Source organism: Pinus tabuliformis, chromosome 6, assembly GCF_031772625.1.
Source record: "Pinus tabuliformis cultivar Carrire ecotype Pingquan chromosome 6, CPIR1, whole genome shotgun sequence".
Taxonomy (NCBI): domain Eukaryota; kingdom Viridiplantae; phylum Streptophyta; class Pinopsida; order Pinales; family Pinaceae; genus Pinus; species Pinus tabuliformis.
The window spans coordinates 1,499,057,773-1,499,077,032 of NC_142292.1; the positions used below are offsets into that span (position 1 = coordinate 1,499,057,773).

Below are 19,260 nucleotides of genomic sequence, written 5' to 3' on the forward strand. Positions count from 1 at the left end.
ACCCTGATCCAGAATCCACCTTCCAGTGCACTATCCTTAGAGAAATTGGTGGAGGATGCCCAAGCCAGCACCCGAGTGGATCTTTGTACGACCAACCCTGTCACTACCAGAGTCAAGAATGTGGAGTTCAGCCCTGAGAGAACGTTAAAGATCAGCTCCTCCCTATCTTCTTCCCAAGAAAAGGAACTGTGTAACCTGTTGGCCAGTCACCTAGATGCTTTTGCTTGGAGCTATAAGGAGATGAAAGGAGTCCATCCCTCGGTCTGTACCCATCACATATACATCAAAGAGGGTTGTAAATCGGTTAGGCAACCTCAGAGGAGAATGAATCCAGCCCTTAAGGACATTGTCAAGGAAGAACTGCAAAAACTGTTGGATGCATGATTCATTTACCCCATCTCAGATAGTGAATGGGTGTCCCCTCTGGTGTTGGTTCCCAAGAAGAATGGGAAGTGGAGAATCTATGTGGACTACCAAGAACTAAACAAAGCTACCAAGAAAGACCATTTCCCTCTACCTTTCATAGATCAGGTGTTGGATGGACTGGCAGGAAAGAAGTTCTTCTCTTTCCTGGATGGGTTTAGCGGGTACAACCAGATTCAAATAAGCCCAGAAGACCAAGACAAGACCACCTTCACTTGCCCTTGGGGTACCTTTGCCTACCGAGTTCTTCCCTTTGGGCTATGCAATGCTCCTGCTACCTTCTAGAGAGCTGTCTTAAGCATCTTCTCGGAGCTGGTCCATGATGCAGTGAAAATCTATATGGATGACTTTACTCCTTATGGGGCCAACTTCCAGGAAGCATTGTCCAATCTGGGAAAATTCCTAACCAAATGCATTGAGACGAACTTGTCCCTTAGTCCCAAAAAATGTGAATTCCTAATGACTGAAGGGACCGTGCTAGGCCATACCATTTCTTGCCAAGGGTTACAGGTGGATCCTAACAAAATTGCTCTCATCAAGAAGGTTCCACCTCCTCAAAAGGTAAGGGATGTTCGGAGTTTCTTGGGATTAGCAGGATATTACCGGAGATTCATTAAAGACTTCAGCAAGCTAGCCTCGCCATTGTTTGTCCTGTTGGAAAAAGATGTGGAGTTTAAATGGACTGACGATTGTCAGAGGGCTTTGAATGAATTAAAGGACAAGTTGGTGTCAGTCCCAATCCTGAGAGGTCCAAACTGGGCCCTACCTTTCCACATCCACACTGATGCCTCGAACAAAGCCATAGGTGCAGCTTTAGGACAAGTTGAGCAAAAACTTCCATATGCCATTTACTTTGTTAGTAAAAACTTGTCCAAAGCTGAGCTGAATTACACTGTAACTGAGAAGGAGTTTTTGGCTGTGGTCCATGCACTGAACAAGTTCCGACACTATATCACTGGCTATCAAACATTTGTACATACAGACCATGCTACCATTAGATATTTAATGAATAAACTAGATGTGAATGCTCGTATTATTAGATGGTTACTTTTGTTGCAGCAGTTTGATTTGACCATTGTTGACAAATCACGTAAAGAAAATGTTGTTGCTGACTTTTTATCTAGATTGGATTTGTCTGCAGATGAGGATGGAATAGTGGATGACCAGATGCCCGATGAACATCTGTTTGCTATTTCAGTACTCTCTCCATGGTTTGCTGATATAGCAAACTACCTTGTTTCAGCACAGTTCCCTCCGCACCTATCTTCAAGAGAGAAGAGAAGAATCATAAGAAAAAGTGCCTCATTTACTTGGATCGGGGGCAATCTGTTCAAGCTTGGCCCCGATAAGATCTTAAGGCGTTGTGTAAGGGAGGAGGAAGTCTTTGACATCCTCCTCACCTGTCATGATGGGCCTTGTGGAGGACATTTTGCAGCAAAGAGAACTACCTTCAAAATCCTGCAGGCAGGCTACTATTGGCCCACACTTCATCAAGATGTCAGAAGATATGTCAGCCAGTGTGACCAATGCCAAAGAATGGGGAAACCGACCCAAAGGGATGAGATGCCTCTCCAACCTCAGGTGACTCTTGAGCCATTTGAGAAGTGGGGTATGGACTTTGTGGGCCCAATCAACCCTCCTTCGAGGCAAAGGTCTTACATCATTGTGTGCACTGACTACCTGACAAAGTGGGCAGAGACCAAAGCAATCAAAGCAGCAACAGAAGAAAAGGTGGCCGAGTTCCTAAGAGAAAACATCTTCTATAAGTTTGGCTATCCAAGAGAGCTGGTCACCGATTAAGGGAGCCAGTTCACATCCAACTTAGTTGAAGATCTACTAGCTCATCACAAGATCAAGCATAGGACTTCCACCCCCTATCACCCTCAAGCAAATGGGCAGGTGGAAGTCACCAATAGAGCATTAGAAGGGATCTTGACTAAGGTGGTGAGCAGCAGCAGAAAGGACTGGGCAGATCGCCTGGTTGAAGCCACATGGGCTTACAACACCACCTGGAAGACCACCACTGGCTTCACACCTTATGAGCTGGTCTATGGGAAGAAAGATTTGCTGTCCATTGAGTTTGAATACAACATTTTGAGGATGGCAGCACAGCTGGACCTAGATCTCAGCCATGCACAACAAGAAAGGTTATTGCAGCTGAATGGACTGGATGAGCACCGAATGCAGGCCCTCCTTCACTCAGAAGTGGTTCAACTTCAGAGAAAGGTGTGGCATGACCAACATCTCCATGACAAGCAATTTCAGCCGGGAGATTGGGCTTTGTTGTATGACTCTAGATACAAAGATTTCAAGGGGAAGCTGAGAACCAGATGGCTAGGGCCATATTCAGTGGAAAAATGTCATGACAATGGATCTGTGCTTATTCGGACCATTGATGAGGAAGCCATCCCCATGCTTGTCAATGGGCATAGATTGAAGATCTACAGGAAGCCTCTCTCAAGACAAAAATTCATCAAAACTATGGAGAAGGCAGTGTTGGTCATAGAGAAGGGTTCTGCCTCTGCTTTGGGCATACCCTGAAGAATCTAAAAAAAATTAAATAAATAATAAGGATCCTTGGGTGAAAACCTTTCTGAGGCGCCCAAGGCAGGTGGTAGGGGTGAAAACCTCATTGAGGCGCCCCTATTGTCTTTCAAAAAAAAAAAAAAAAGGAGATTGGAAAAAGATCCTTGAGTGAAAATCTCTTTGAGGCGCTTAAGGCAGATAGCAAGGGTGAAAACCTCAATGAGGCGCCCCTGTTATCTTTCAAAAAAAAAAAAAAAGAAAAAAAAGAAAAAAAAAAGAAAAAAAAAAAAAGAAAAAACAAGGTCAGTAGATTCATTATGTAAAATTGCATGCAGGTTGCAGGTGTTCTATGGAGGAGAGGAAGCCTCTCAACTCAGAGCTCAGGATCCTTATCGTGCTGTCAGGAGACCTCACCAGCACCTCCTCCAAGAATACTCATTTTCTCCAAGGTATGTGCAATTTTATTACAGTTTGAGTCTTCTACAGGAAGACGCAGATTTTCTACAGGAAGATGCAGATTTTCTACAGGAAGGTGCAAACTCTCTACAGGAAACGCAGCCTTTCTACAGGAAGCTCTGTATTTCTACAGGAAACTTCGTGTAGAAGCTCAGAACGGCCCAGAATTCATTTCATGAGGAGATCTAACGGCTAAGGATCGGTTTAGACGCATGCAAGCCACTGTTGTCACCCTTGCACATTGCTGTTATCTTGTTCCACCATCCTTGTCGACATGCAACGAAGTTACCTGCACCAGCAAAGCAGATCGATGAGTTCTCAAGAAAAAGCAAATTTTAAATGAAAAAACGCTGGAGATCTCACACCATATTCATCCCAGTCATCCAGAAGCTCCGAGAGCGTGATCGTGAGGCCAGATCCTTCGTCGTGCAGCATGCACCCAAGGAGGAAGAACTGTTACAAGACATCCCGCGGGAGTCCTGTAACAGTTAAGCCCGCTAGAGTGGATACCATTCACAGCGCCGGCCATATGCAATGAAACGCGGGCGCATGCAACCAAAGCATCCAATCCATCGTTGGCAGCCTGTAAACATGGACCTCCAGGCCTGTGTAAGTTCGCCAGCAGCAGGTAAATCCACTCATCAGCGTCCACAAAACCGAAACATCGTGTGCAGCCGCGCAGGTAAGTGTCTCGACCCTTCCTTCCATCAGATTGCATGAATTTTACTTTGATTTGATTGCAAAGTGTAAAGGTGAATGGGTTGAGCGGCCGTATGGCCATTTGGCCGGCCACGTCGGCCAGTTAACGGTCTAGTTGGATATTTGGGTGGCGGCCATGACAAAAAGAATGGGCAGCACGCACGTGAGAGCAATCCCGTCGGGAAAAAACGAGTTTAACAGAAGAGGCAGCGGCAGATCTGCAGGAATTGATGCGGCAACAAGTGAACACACAGTTGAATGATGGGATGACGTCGCCCAACGGTCCAGTGGGGACAGCTCACCCCCGCGCCACGGATTCCGCTGATTCAAAATATAATCGGCTAGATTGCCCTCATGCATTTATCAACCACCATTTTGGACTCGAGTGGCTATCCTGATCTTTCTGCAGTTCGATACGCCGAGCTTTTGGCTATCAGAACGCTTGTGAAGCACACCCAGAGCGCAGACCAACTGCAGTCTTTCCCGAAAATCGCGCGCTACTCCTACAGGAACGTTGTTTCTACAGGAACGCAGTTTCTACAGGAAGGCGGGTGCCTCACATAAAGAGGTGGCAGATTAAAAAGGTAACCCTGAACTCTTCATGCAACTGGTTTTTAAAGGTGGCAGAATCGTCGTCCACATTCTGGTCATAGAAAAGTGGTGAAATTGTTGTCTGTTGTGCCTATACTGTCATTCTACAGGATGTCAGGGTAATTAAACTGTGTTAAGTTCCTCAGGGATAAGTTTTGGGGATTATGTGCATGACAGAAGCATAATTCTACGCTCTATCTCAGTAGACCAAATTTCTTCCACAATCACCACCTCTGGTTAAGGAAACTGTTTTATCATGCCGGGTGGGTTTATTAGACGAGAACCCACTGATTCAACCAAGTTAAGGGAAAACCAGGAGGTGGTGGAGCTCTTCACACGGGTTCAATGGATATCTTTTTGTGACAAATTGCAGGGTTACGATGATGAAGTGGCAGAAGAATTTTTGCAGGCTCTGAGGCCGAAATCCAAGACACTGGCCACAGTGAACTTCAGGGGCCTAAGCCTCAAGCTCACCCCACAATATATTAGTCGAATTACTGAACTTCCAATGGGTTTTCCATGGGATAAGGAAGAAAGGAAGTTGAGCCAGCAGGCCAAGAAAGAATTCTTTCCACCTGAGGAGGAATTCTCGGAGGACAAAAATGGGGTGCCTAGAACCAGTTTGCTGCCACCATGGAATGAAGTTAGCCTACAGATCATGAAGTATATAACCTGTGAAGGCCGTTATAGCATTGTGTACGGGTATCACTTTCGGTTGCTCACTGAATTGAGGCACTGGATTGATCTTCCTGTAGAAAAGAAACTGAGCATCCCTTATTTCCTGCTACAGTCTCTAATTGAGTGTGCCACAAAGCTAAAAGAAGGCATACCAGATCAGGTAGCCCACCATGGATTAATCAAACTTCTTGTGGAGGATGCGCTTCATTCATATAAGGTTCCCCTCTCATGGGAATCATTCAGGAATTTGACAAGAGATGGAAATATAAGGATGTTGACTGAAGAAACGGGTTCCTCCAGCAGTGAGGAAAAAGAAGCAGTGGCCGCGGAAAAGAAAGAAACAGGCCAGAAGACCCCGACCACAGTGCAGAAGAAAGAACAAAAGAAGAAGCCTGAGAAAAAAGATGACAAAGAAAAAGGTGACACACCCATCTTGTCAGCAAGAGAGAAGAGGTTGCAGAGCAGAACGGACAAAGCTGAGAAGGTCCACATCAGCCCAAGTACCTCATCAACACCCGCAGCCAAACCAAAAAGCAAAACCCATGCAGCAAAGCAAGCTAAGGTGGCGACATCTGTGTCTACAGGAAAGGAGAAACAGGCTTCTACAGGAAGCCCGAAATTGGTCAAAACAGGGTCTTCTACAGGAAGCCCAAAATTGGTAAAGAAAGGGTCTTCTACAGAAGGCCCGAAAGTGGGTAAAGCAGGGTCTTCTACAGGAAGCCCGAAATCAGAAAGGAAGGGGCCCTCTATAGGGAGCCCTGGGAAAGAAAAACGCAAGAAAGAGAAGGCTGGCATTCTCGAAAAGGAGGCAGCAGCTGCGCTGGCCGCCCTCAGTACACCTCCAAAGCCAAAGGAGAAGAGAGAGAGGGAGATCCCTCTACCTTTTGAAGCCAGGAGAAGTAAGAGAATAAAAACGGGCAAGCCGCAGCCTCCACCCAGCAGCCAAACCATTTTAGGGGGTGTCCCTACTTCACCCAGTGAAAGATCCTCCTCTAAAACATCGGCCACCCCCGAGAGGGGAAGCCCAAAAATAACTACCTGGACACGAAGGATAGGCCAATCGGCTTCCGAAGCCCGGCTCAAGGAAACAGAAAAGAGGGAAGAAGCGCCACCCTCGTCACCGTCAGGGGCAGAAGAGGCAGGGCCACCAAGAATAGGAAAGGAAGAGCATGTTCCAGGCCCTAGTTCTCGGCCAAGGACAAGGAGCTGGAGCAGAGTTGCTCAAGGATGAGCAAATATTTTAGCTGGGGGTGATGATGAGCCCTAATTTTTGGTACAATTTGGGCTCATTTGGCCTACTTACCTTGCTCAACCATTCATATTTTATCACTTATGCATTCATTTCTTAGTATATTCGTGTTATTTGTAGGAAGAAGGGCAGGCATTATATCTATGTGGCTAATACATGATGATTTCAGGTTTTTGGCATTAAAGAGAGCAAAAGACCACGCAAATGGAGACAAGGAGACAACAAAGGTGACATTGCAGGTTCATAGGGAGGTTGTCCACAATCTTGATGACCTTCCTCGTGATTTTCACCTTAACTCCGAGCTCCAACAGCTCTCCCCACCGAGCTTAAAGGCAACCAACAGATTCTACAGGATCAGCAGTTTGACTTTCAGTTGGACAGCCAAGCTCCACGAATGGAGGAAGCCAGCTTGATCTTCATTGTGTATAAATATGAAGGCCGTAGCCTTTGATAGGAGCTTTTTGAACTTTTGAACTAGTATTGTAATTTCTGAGCACAAGCTACAGCTCGGTGTTTGTTTTTGTAAGCCAGTTTTGGCATGACATTAGACTCTTGATTATGAATAAAGGCAAGCAGATTTGGATCTAATTCTGAGCTTTTAAGGGAGCTATAGCTCTCAGGTTAGGGCCCAACCTGAGAGCAATAGACCTCCTCTTCTTTGTAGTGTTATTTGCCTTTCTTGCAGCACTTTATTTCCTCTGTTTTGACATGCATTTAGAATTTACAGTCTGCTGATTTGATTTCTTTTGTGTGATTAAGTAGGATTAGTTTACAGTTCAAGTGCTTTTAGGTGTTTAGATTAGAGTAGGAGGATTGTAATTCATTGGAGATCCAAAAAAGGTTGATAGTGCACTCGCTGCCATCTCTGTTTAGAGATTGGGGGTGTGGGCTGTACCAACCACCAAAAAACGCAGTCTTATGCTTTCATGGAATATGCCACACAGTCATTTCAGTTATAAAACCATCCATGCACTCTGATCTAGAGCCATACTTCTTCATTCCAACTCCATGCACAACTTCTCTTCACGATTTACATTGCTGTTCATTGGTTTACTAGCACAAGTAGCACAGGTTAATGGATTCTCGTTTTTGGTGCAAGACATAAGCAATTTGTTTTATTTACACTGCTCAGTATCATTCCATTTCCCCCTTCTTCTTCTTAACCACGCCTAAAGCCACCTACTCGACCTCTGTTTAGCTCGTTTACCTTCCAACTCTTCCATTGCCCACGTAGCTCCATTTTCTTGACCTTTCATTGCTTCGATCCTTCTATCCACCAACCAACTTCGTGCACTCTTTCTCCATCTTATTTCTCTGCCCCTGAGCCATCACAAGCTCCATCTCCATCTCACCTATCCACCCATACCGCTCCATCACTTCACCATCACCCAAAACTCCCACAGTAGAACATCCTGTAGAAGTTAGCAGACTTCCTGTAGAATTCCTGAGTTTCCTGTAGGATCCCCTGCAGACATCCTATAGAAGCCTGCAAACTCAGTTGCCGAGCACCTGAACGTTGTGGACTTCTGTGGACTGATGCTAGGGATCCCCTGGGACCTCTCCTAGCCCTCCTGACCTTTCCCAAGCTTTCTCTCCCTTCGCACCACCTCTGCACAGCCAAACCCTAATAAGAAACAAAATCATAATCACTCCATCCACTTAAGCAAAAATACAAAAACAATGTTCTTTTCAATGGAAGTAGTTTGAGTTCATGCATTTCACATCACTAGAAGTAATGGCATCATTTTTAGACATTTGCACTCTCACTATTGCATCATAGAGGTTAAACTAGTCAGATTAGGGTTTACTAGGGTTTCCATGTTTTGGTTGGCTTTCAGTTCATTTTTGCAAAGTAGATTAATTTCCTTTGAGATAGCCTTCGTCCATCATTTAGAAAGCTTCTTCTGAGAGCATATAGAAGTTGGCTTGAGCCCTAGCGGACTTGTGCCAGCTGACCAAGTGACAGCTGCGACAAGAGCTAGTACTTGTGCATACAACACCATCGCTTCCAAGTTTGTACGAACTACCGGGTTGATAAAATTAGAGATAGGAAGCCCCAGGAGTTGTAGCATTATTGCTACAATACTGAAGCCCACCATATACCGATATGAAAGGTATTGATCCTAAGACTTGCATTCATCACATCTACATTGAGGAAAATAGTAGACCAATCAGACAACCTCAAAGAAGGATGAATCCAAATCTTAGGGAGATAGTGAAAGAAGAGCTCCAAAAGTTACTTAATGTAAACTTCATTTACCCTATTTCAGATAGCCGGTGGGTTTCCCCTTTGGTTATAGTACCTAAAAAGAATGGTAAATGGAGGGTTTGCATTGATTACAGAGAATTGAACAAAGCAACCTTGAAGGACCATCCTTTACCCTTTATTGATCAAGTATTAGATACTCTAGCAGGCAAAAAGTATTTCTCATTCTTGGATGGTTTTAGTGGTTACAATCAAATTCAGGTAGCACTTGAAGATCAGGATAAAACCACATTTACCTGTCCATGGGGGACTTTTGCTTACCGAGTACTTCTTTTTGGATTATGTAATGCACCTGCAACATTTCAAAGGGCAGTACTAGGAATCTTTTCTGATCTAATTCATGATTGTGTAGAGGTCTATATGGATGACTTTACAGTTTATGGTAATTCATTTGAAGAGGCACTAGAAAATTTGGAAAAATTCCTTGTCAGATGTAAAGAAACAAATCTTTCATTAAGTCATGAAAAATGTTTCATGATATTTATTGAAGGGATTGTTTTAGGACATCATATTTCAGGAGATGGAATCAAAGTTGATAGATCAAAAGTCGAAGTCATCTCCAAGTTACCTATTCCAAATTGCCAAAAAGATGTTAGAAGCTTTCTTGGGTTTACTGGGTATTATAGAAGATTTATTGAAAACTTCACCAAGATAACATCTCCACTCTTCAAATTACTTACCAAATATTGTGAATTCAAGTGGGATCCTGACTGTCAATCTGCATTTGAAACTTTAAAAACTAGAATATCTGAAGCACACATTTTGAGAGGGCCAAATTGGAAACTCCCTTTCCACATTTCTACAGATGCTTCAGATATAGCTCTAGGAGCTGTGTTGGGTCAAAAGGATTTAGTTCCTTATGCCATTTATTACACCAGTAAAAATTTGACTCCCACTGAGTTAAATTATATTGTGACTGAAAAAGAATTCTTAGCCGTTGTTCATGCAATCAACAAGTTTAGACACTATATAACAGGCTATGAAACTTTTGTCCATACTGATCATTCTGCAATTAGATATCTCATGAACAAACCTGTTACTAATGGCAGAGTTACAAGATGGCTTTTACTTCTACAAGAATTCAACATTACTGTGTTAGATAGACTAGGAAAACAAAATACAGTAGCTGATTTCTTGTCTAGAATTCAAAATACTAACGAAGATTATCCCATAGAGGATAAGTTTCCAGATGAATATCTGTTTGCAGTAACTACTAAAACTCCTTGGTATGCAGATATTGCTAACTATTTGGTTACAGGGAAGCTACCTCCACACTTATTTCCTAATGAGAAAAGGAAAATCATTCAGGAGAGCTCAAAGTATTCTTGGATTTCTAATGAATTGTTCAAAACAGGGCTAGATTGTGTGATCAGAAGATGTGCTCGGGAAGATGAAATGCCTGACATCCTTAAGGCATGTCATGATGAACCGTGCGGCGGACACTTTGCTGACAAGAGGACAGCCTATAAAATCCTTTCTTTAGGATATTATTGGCCTTCTCTCTTCAAAGATGCAAAGCAATATGTTAGAAGGTGTGATAGCTCCCAGAGAGTTGGGAGACCAACTCCTTCAAATGAAATGCCACTACAGCCACAGGTATGCATCGAACCCTTTGAGAAATGGGCTCTAGATTTCGTTGGACCTATTAATCCACCATCTAAACAAAAGAAGTATATATTGGTTTGCACTGATTATGTTACTAAGTGGGTAGAAGCCAAGGCATTGCCTTCTGCCACTGAAAATTCAGTTGTTCAATTTCTTTTTGAGGATATTTTTACTCGTTTTGGTGTCCCAAGAGAAATTGTGACAGATCAGGGAAGTCAATTTACATCTAAATTGATGGAGAAGCTGATGGAGGAATACAAAATCAAGCATAGAAAATCTACTCCATACCATCCGCAAGCAAATGGTCAAGTGGAATCTACAAACAAAGTTCTTGAGAGCATCATCACCAAAACTGTTCATCTTCATAGAAGAGATTGGGCAGAAAGGCTTCCTGAAGCCTTATGGGCCTATAGAACTACATGGAGGAACACAACAGGACATTCTCCCTATGAACTTGTTTATGGGAAAGAAGTCTTGCTCCCCATTGAGTTTTAAATCAAGACCTTCAAGATGGCAGTCCAGTTGGGGATGAGTTTATCAGAAGCCCAAAAGCATAGAATGGACCAGTTGAATGAGCTAGATGAGATAAGACAAGATGCAATTTTAAGAACTGATCTAGTTTAGCATCAAAGAACTAAGTGGCATGATCGACACATCAAAGAGAAAAAGTTTCAGAAGGGAGATTGGGCACTTTTGTTTGATTCCAAGTTTAAGGACTTCAAAGGAAAATTTCAAACTCATTGGCTTGGACCATATGAGATTGATGAAGTCTTTAACAATGGAGCAGTTCGAGTAAAGACCATTGATGAGTTACAAACTCCTCTCATTGTGAATGGCCACCGATTGAAAGTCTACCACAAGCCACTCTCAAAGGAGGAATTTGTTAAAATGTTCCAAGAAGATTCTGCAATGAGGCTGGTGGAGAAGAATTCTTCTCCTCCATCAGCCTAGTCTTTGTTTCTTTCAGAAAAAAAAAAAAAGAAAGAAAAAAAAAAAAAGAAAAAAAGAAAAAAAAAAAGAAAAAAAGAAAAAAAGAAAAAGAAAAAAAAGGTCTCTTGTATAATCCTAAAAACCAATCTTGGATTGGCGGTCTTATGCAGAAAATATAAGGTGAAAATCGGGGGCACCTGACACTTTATATTTTCCAAATAAAAAAAATCTCTCTCTTTCCATCTCATTCGCCATTTCATTCCACTTCATCTCCATTCCATTTCATTTTCATTCCACTTCATTTTCATTTCATTTCATTCATCTCACTCCATTTCATCAATAAAAGTCCCTCTCAGGACTATTTCATTTAGTTAAGTCTTCTCTAACTACTTTTTGTATAGACAGAAGGGTGTTGTTTCAGTTTCCGCAGCTGAGAACTGTTTCCGCAGCTCGCACCAGTTTCCGCAGCTCGCACCAGATTCCACAGCCAGCACACTCTGTCTCTACAGCAGCAGTACTCTGTTTTCAAAAATCACAGTTAGAGGGCAACAAGAATGGGAGGCACCTGCAGGATCGAAAGGCAATCATGGATCAACAACTTTAATGGTAAACCCATAAAGGTATGATCAAAATTTTTTCCAAACAACCATTTAAACGTCATTTTGTGCATAATTATTAATCGTGGACAGAGCCACTAAATGCAATGATTAGGAAAAGATCATCCCATTTCTCCGCCATGATAATCCTTCATCCACCTCATACCCACATAACGGTCTCATAATCACTCTTAGTTTAAACTCAAATCGAGACTGCGCTTTCATTAATTAGCTGTACGAGGAAGAAGAGACCTATCGTACTACGTCTCTTCTCCACCACGATCTCCGCAGCCAAAACCGAAACGTGTATGAAAGCCGTCCGACTCCAAGGGATTTTGCCGTTATTTCATTCCCTTATCACTCCATTTTCGCACGCATTTGAACTCATTCCCGTGCTTGTCTTCCACTCCTTCACACTCACACCATTCCACTCTTGTTCTCGCTGTAAACTCCACGGCTCTGTTTCAAACCCCGCAACTCTGTTTCAAACTCCACAGTTTCGTTTCAGACTCGTATTGCCTCGCATTACATTGCGACTATTCCACTTACAGCCGTAGTCTATCTGTCTTTCCCGTGAGCATCCTCCTTGAGTATCCAAACACAGTCAAAGCTTCAGCCGAAGTTGAGATGGGGAAACTGCTTAGAGCTGAGCCTGAAGGTTCAAAGTATCTAGAAGGATACCCACAGACAAAGGAAGCGTTAAAGAAGGCAAAATGGTTGAAGTTCATTCAAAAATTCAAAGGATATGATAAGGAGGTAACGAAAACGTTTGCTCGTTCATTCAATGGACATATTGTGGAAGTAGGAGATCTGAAATTCACAGTCACAGAGAACTCCATAGCAACAGCAACTAATCTACCTATGGTGGGAGACCGATGGTTCAAGAACAGAGGGGTGGAAGATCAGGAATGGAAAAATATGCTTAAGAATCCAGGTATGGACACTTCAATATTCACCAAAGGGATTCCTGTACATGTTATTAAAGAAGAATGGACTGCATTGTTGTTATTAGTTCAAAAGTTTATCACATGTGAGGGCCGCTTTGGCATTATGTATATGCAGCATGCTAGAATTATGATGAACTTCATGGAGGGCCATGCCATCAATTTACCCTATTTTCTGTTAAGAAGCCTAACAAAAATGAGTTCTACAGTCCAAAAGAATATACGCAATATTGAACCTCACTTGTATCATCATGGATTCATTAGAATGCTCATAGAAGACCAATTGAAAAACAACAATGATACACGGGAAAAGTTTTTAGTCAGGAATCATTTTCAAGAGGTAACTGAAGCTTCCGCTAGCAGCTCTCCTAGAGTCCCAAAAAGAAGTAGGAGAATGAAAAAGGATATTGCAGCCCAAGATCCTCCCATTTTAGAAACTCAGGAGACTACTCAAGAAGAAGAAGTGGAGAGAGATAAAACCAAGAAACAGAAAAAGGATAAAGGGAAAACAGTTGTCCAAGAATCATATTCATCCCCTGAACCTTCAATAGAAGAGGACTATCAAACCTTGGCTGATAAACTAGTACAACTCCAAGCTACTGCCCTCTTAAAGAAGAAACAAAAAGAAAAACAAAGCAGTCAGCAAAAGAGTACTAGTGTACAAGTGAGAAGAAGCAGTAGACTTATAGAAAAGAAGAGTGTGACTAAAGAAAAACAGTGACATTTCATTGATTTGGGCAAACCTGAAAAGACTCCAATCTAGCTAGATATTGAGCCAAGTCCTCCACGAGAGAAAAGTCCCTTCCAAGAAAGAGAAAACAGTCCTCAAGAATTCGAGTTTAGGCCGAGACAAACACCTGACATTGACCCTGACCAGCAGGAGGCATACAATTATTTGGAGACCTTGGAGCAATCAGTTGCAGGTCCAAGCACTATATTGCCGCTTGAGGAACAAGTCCAATCTCTAAAACAAGAGGTGTTTGAGCTAGAAGTCCTGAACCGACATATTACACAGGAAAACGAAGCATTGAAAGAACAAGGCAAGGTGGACAAGATTGTCCATGACAACACCATGCTTCACCTAGGACTCTGGCAGAAGAAGAACAGAAAATTGAAGAGAAAATGCAAGAAACTGAGCAGGGCCTTGATCAATTTGAAATTCAAGTGTTTAGTCAGAAAACCAAGGACAATTTTGGCAACAAGGAGAAAGAGAAGAAGGCTGGATGTTTTGGCAGAAGCATCTGAGCACATGGACTGAAAAACACTGACAAAGTTTTGGTTGCATGAGGACATGCAACATCCTCACAGTGGGGGTATGTTGAGCCTCAGACCTGCACTTCTTTTCACATCCTCTCAGCCTCCTTTTCCATTCATTTCCCTCATTTGTCACTCATTTCCTCCATCAAATTGCTTAAATCATTGTATTATAGGACTTTTACATGGTTTATTAATTATGCTAATGACTGTGTTGTTGGATTAGAATTTTGGTTCAAAACCTGCACTTTCCGCAGCTCTCACAGGGTTTCCGCAGCTGATCCCAATTTCCGCAGCTGATCCCAGTTTCGGCAGCTGTTTTCTTAAACGGCATGATCCAGGTGTCCTCCGGTCAGAAGAGCCACATGGGCAAGTGCGTGGAACCAAGGACATGGTGTGTGTCCTTCCAGCTCAGCCATAACAGTCATAAACACCCATGGTCAACGAGGGGGCAACTTCGGTCAACAAAGGTAATTGGCAGTGGCACGGCTCTGCGTGTTCGGTTTTAGAGCATGTGAAGCACAGCTGGCCTCTTCCTCAGCCACGCAGATGATGGGGAACACGAATCCAACAGGAGATTTAATGCCCACCTCGACCGTTGCCTAAATCCGTGGACTGTGCTAGATTACGTGTTTTTCACACAGCTGTTAGAATAGCGTAGTTTGTGATTAAGTTAGTTTTGTTTTTCTGCTATAAATAAAGCGTATCTGAACGCTAATTAGTTAGCTACTGATATGTAATTTTTAACCCCACTGTACTTTCTATTTTTGCTACGTAATATATGAGAAGACTGTTCTCCATTTGAGCGTGTAATTGATCTTTAAGCTGGATGGAGTAGGCAGAGGGCCCCTGTTTACTTAAGGCCTGTACAGTGCTTTTCATTTCATGCATTTCTTCTTATCAGTTTATGTATAATAGTTGTACAGAATGCTTTTGATTGCTATGTTTTGATCATGTACAATAGCTGTATATAACTTTGAATTCTGCCCATTTATATTTCTGCACTTTTCCATGACTGATCAGTGTGTTTTTGCAGATTTCTTAGGTGCCTGGGACAGTTTCTTTTCTTTCTTTTTTACAGCTGGTGGCATTTGTGATCGTCTTATCTAAACTGCTAATCTTTGTTTTTGATTTCCATTAGCATCACTGCTTCAGTTTGCACTTTATTTTATGCTCACAGCTTATCAAGTTGTTTATCTTTTAATGGCTCTTTTTATCATAATCAACTAACTTTTCGTGGAGCCAGAACATCACATAAGTGCAGCTTGGTTATTTTGTTTAAGACTCACATTGCTAACTTGCTCATAACTCTTTCTTATATGATCAATCCAGCTGAAGGCAGAAAGGTTAAGGGAAAATTAAGTAGTGTGATTTGTCACTTAGATTGTACATTGCTTAAGATTTAATTGAAGAGTTAAAGTAGTTGTTCTTGAGTTAATGTAGGTGTCATTTTCAATCTCATTTTTATCAGCAGTATAGGTACTGGGACAATGCCATTGGTCTTTTATTTGATGCCTTCATTTTTCCTTTAAGAGTTAATTTCATTTCAGTTGTTTTTCAAAGCTTTCTTATAGATTACTTTTAAGTTTTAAGAAATCATTTAGAATTCATCACAATCACACACACCTCACTCACTTTATTTCATTTTCATCACATCACTGTAGGAGAAATAGATTTGAAAACAAAACTTAAAAAGTTAAAAACGACAAAAACTTAAGAAATAGTTGCCTAAGTACATACAGTACACATCACTTCATCAGCTTATGAGCCCTGGCTTGACATTTAAAAGTTGCAATTTAGACAACACTAAATTGACCAAACACAATGTAACAACCAAGTTTTGTAGTTTTGGGCTTCCTTCTTAGGCTTGCAATAGCCCAATCAAGGTTTAAGAACATGCTATCCAATGAAGAAGTAAACTATATTGCCCACAGGTAGCTGCTGTATTACAAGGATGAGTTTGGGGACAAAGGAGAAAGACTGGTTGTAGACCCAAGATTCAAGTTCCCGAATTCGAAGCTTAAAGATGCCTACATTTCTCTCCAGGCCTAGAAACATGCTATCCTCTCAGATCCATTGAACATAACCGGGGATTGGGTCAGTCCTAATGTTTATAACTACACTAGTATGTTTTGTTCTCCTCTACTGTACAACAAATTCAGTCCATATCCAAGTAACACAAGTTCCACTTACATGAGACCTCCAGATCCTCTCCCCTGCTGCAGAAAATTTGTCTGCCATAACTCAAAATCTTGGCAACAAGTGTACCCCCTTGAAAAACTGAGGTAGTGTTCATCTCAGTAAGAGGAATCCACGGGTTCTGCGACTTTGACAATCGTCTGAGGTCGGACATTGCAATATTTCCCCTTATAAGATTCACCTTTATGAGACTGCCAAGATCCTCACTCACCACCACATTTACGAAGTTGTCTCATTCTATCATCCTCAAATCCACATTAGCATTCAACTCAGTGAAATCCCACATAATCTTGTTAGCCCTTACATCAAACATATGAATGTAATCGTTGAATCCAAAGGCACCACCATGTACGCCTCCAACCATGAGAAGGTTCTAAGAATTCACAAGTTGTAGAATTTTTTGAAACCTTGGAGTGCACAGAGTTACCGTTTTGTTGGCCGATCTCTCCAGAAACCTCGACTTTTTCCTTATGGACAATGATCATTTTATCGGCCCTCTACCTATTTTCGAAGCTCACGAAAATGGAATAATCCATCAAGGTGATGGCTCGAATGCAGGATCTGTAAACTCATGTGTCAGATTTTTCAAACCAATTCAGGCTCTTCACATTGGCCACATTCTTGGTGTCCTATATGTGCAACCCTAGAAAATCCTTTCCATTGACGACCGCTAGGGTTTTTGAAACCCTGGTCATGGTTTTGACACTATGAAGATCCGTTAATGTCATAGTTTGCTTCCTGAGCGCCCAATCGTATGCCATGATTTCGCTATCGTGGTCGACCTAAAAAAAGCCATCATGCGAAGAATAGATGTCCAGAGGGTAAACCTGGCCATTGGTAATAACCATTACGACTCTTTCAACATTGATTCCTTCTAGGGCTGCTGGAGCCTTGGATTTCTTGATAGCCTCTAGGATTTTGTAATAGGAGGCTTCGTCTATAAGGACTTAACTGTCGAATTTATCCCATGTTGATGCTGAGAGATTTCCCATGTGGAGAACACCGAGAAGGATCGCGAATATATGCGGATCTCTGTCGATGTATATTTCATTTGAGTCAATGGACATAGCCGAGTGGGTGAGAAGGGAGTTTTTCCATGCGGATTGGAGAGACAAAATCACGGTTTCGAAGATCCTACCTCTGACATCGATCTTCACTCTATGATTCGATCCTTAGACCTGGGGCCTGTTTGCTGCTAGGTCGTTCATGGCTTCCTTTTCTGAATTGGCTTAATATTTGTGCTAATCAATTTAGGTGGGGGAGATTGAAAAGAAATGAATGGACCCAAATTTTCGACCATGGCATATTTTCATCGTTTCTTAAGTTCATGTGTAGCGATAAAGTTAAATTTCTTCCTATTCCTACTATATTCGACGTATAAATAAATCTGATATAGTTTTTTTTTTAGTACATTCAATCATTACATCATGATTTACTGTAACATTTCTCAATGCATTGTGAATATTGTCCAGCCTGTATTCTGACTTGTTTGGCTCAATATCATGCTTTTGCAATGCATACAAAAAACTGACTCTATCTTTTATCTCAAGAGCATCAACGAAATAAGTTTTATGGTCTAGAGAATAACAGTCGTAATATTTCCACTCATGTTTCTAGAACTCTTTATTATTATAATCAAGGCGACAAATTGTGCAATATAGTGATGACCATTCTTTTTTCAGCTTACTTTCTAGATCTGTGATCTGCAAATGACATTCGACCCTGCGATACACATTATATACGTGAAATAAAATTTATATTTTATTTATTTTAAATGAGAAAATATCTGCGTTTAATAAATCTTAGTTTTTTGTAATTTCTCTAACCAATAAATATGTGGAATAAGTCATAGTTTTGTTAAGTTGGATTTATGCTTATAGTTAGATTACTGTTGGGAAGTTTAAAGGTTGTCGGATGGAAAGACATGTGTGAGTAGAGTGCCTACGGGCAATACATTGTTGACCATTTTGGCATCCATATTGTTATGAAACCAACTCACCAAGTAGAAGAAAAGATAGATCAACACCTTCAAAATCAGCCTCTTTGAGGGGGAAATGTCCTTTACATTACATAAATGAACAATTCTTGGATGATACAAATGACTAAACCTCCTTTCTATATATAGGAGTCTAAGGGGTAACAATATAATCAAAGTCGAGATAACAATAATAATATAAGGGCACAACAATAGCAATAGTGGGCTTCTATGGGGCACACTAATAACAATATGGGGACAATAGGGGCACAATAATAATAATAAGGGCTATAATGACAATAGTAATGGGGGAAACACTAGTATTATAGGGACCTAACGTGACCCTATCCTTCAAAAAAGTGTTGTCCTCAACGCTTGAGTAGTTTTGGATGCTTTTTTATAAAATTCTCATCCTCCCATGTGGAATCTTCAGCGGGTAAGCTCTTCCACTTGATGAGATACTCTGAAATTGATCACTTTCGTAGCTGTTGAGTTCTTGTTTCTGTGACTGCTTCAGGTTCCAATATGATTTTTCCCTCCTTGTCGAGTTTTGGTAATATTTTTTTAACTGGGATCTTGTCACCTATAACCTTCTTTAAACATGAAACATGGAAAACTGGGTGCACGCAGGAAGCTGTGGCAAGCTCCAATTTGAATGCCATAGTACCAATCTTTTGCAACACCTTGTATGGACCATAATACTTTGGTGATAGTTTATTATCCTTCTTAGCTTGTTTGAGGGACATTTGTGTATATGGTTGTACTTGTAGGAATACCTAGTCACCTATATAAAAACTTCTTTCATTGTGATGTTCATCTGCTTGTTCTTTCATTCTATTCTGCGCCAAAGTGAGGTTATCCTTTAAAAG

At 41.6% G+C, this 19,260-nt stretch overlaps 1 pseudogene; it reads right to left on the minus strand.

Moving 5' to 3' along the window:
- Positions 1-16,375: 16,375 nt before the first annotated feature.
- On the minus strand, positions 16,376-17,624 carry LOC149264346 (protein ENDOPLASMIC RETICULUM-ARRESTED PEN3-like; annotated as a pseudogene).
- Positions 17,625-19,260: the final 1,636 nt, after the last annotated feature.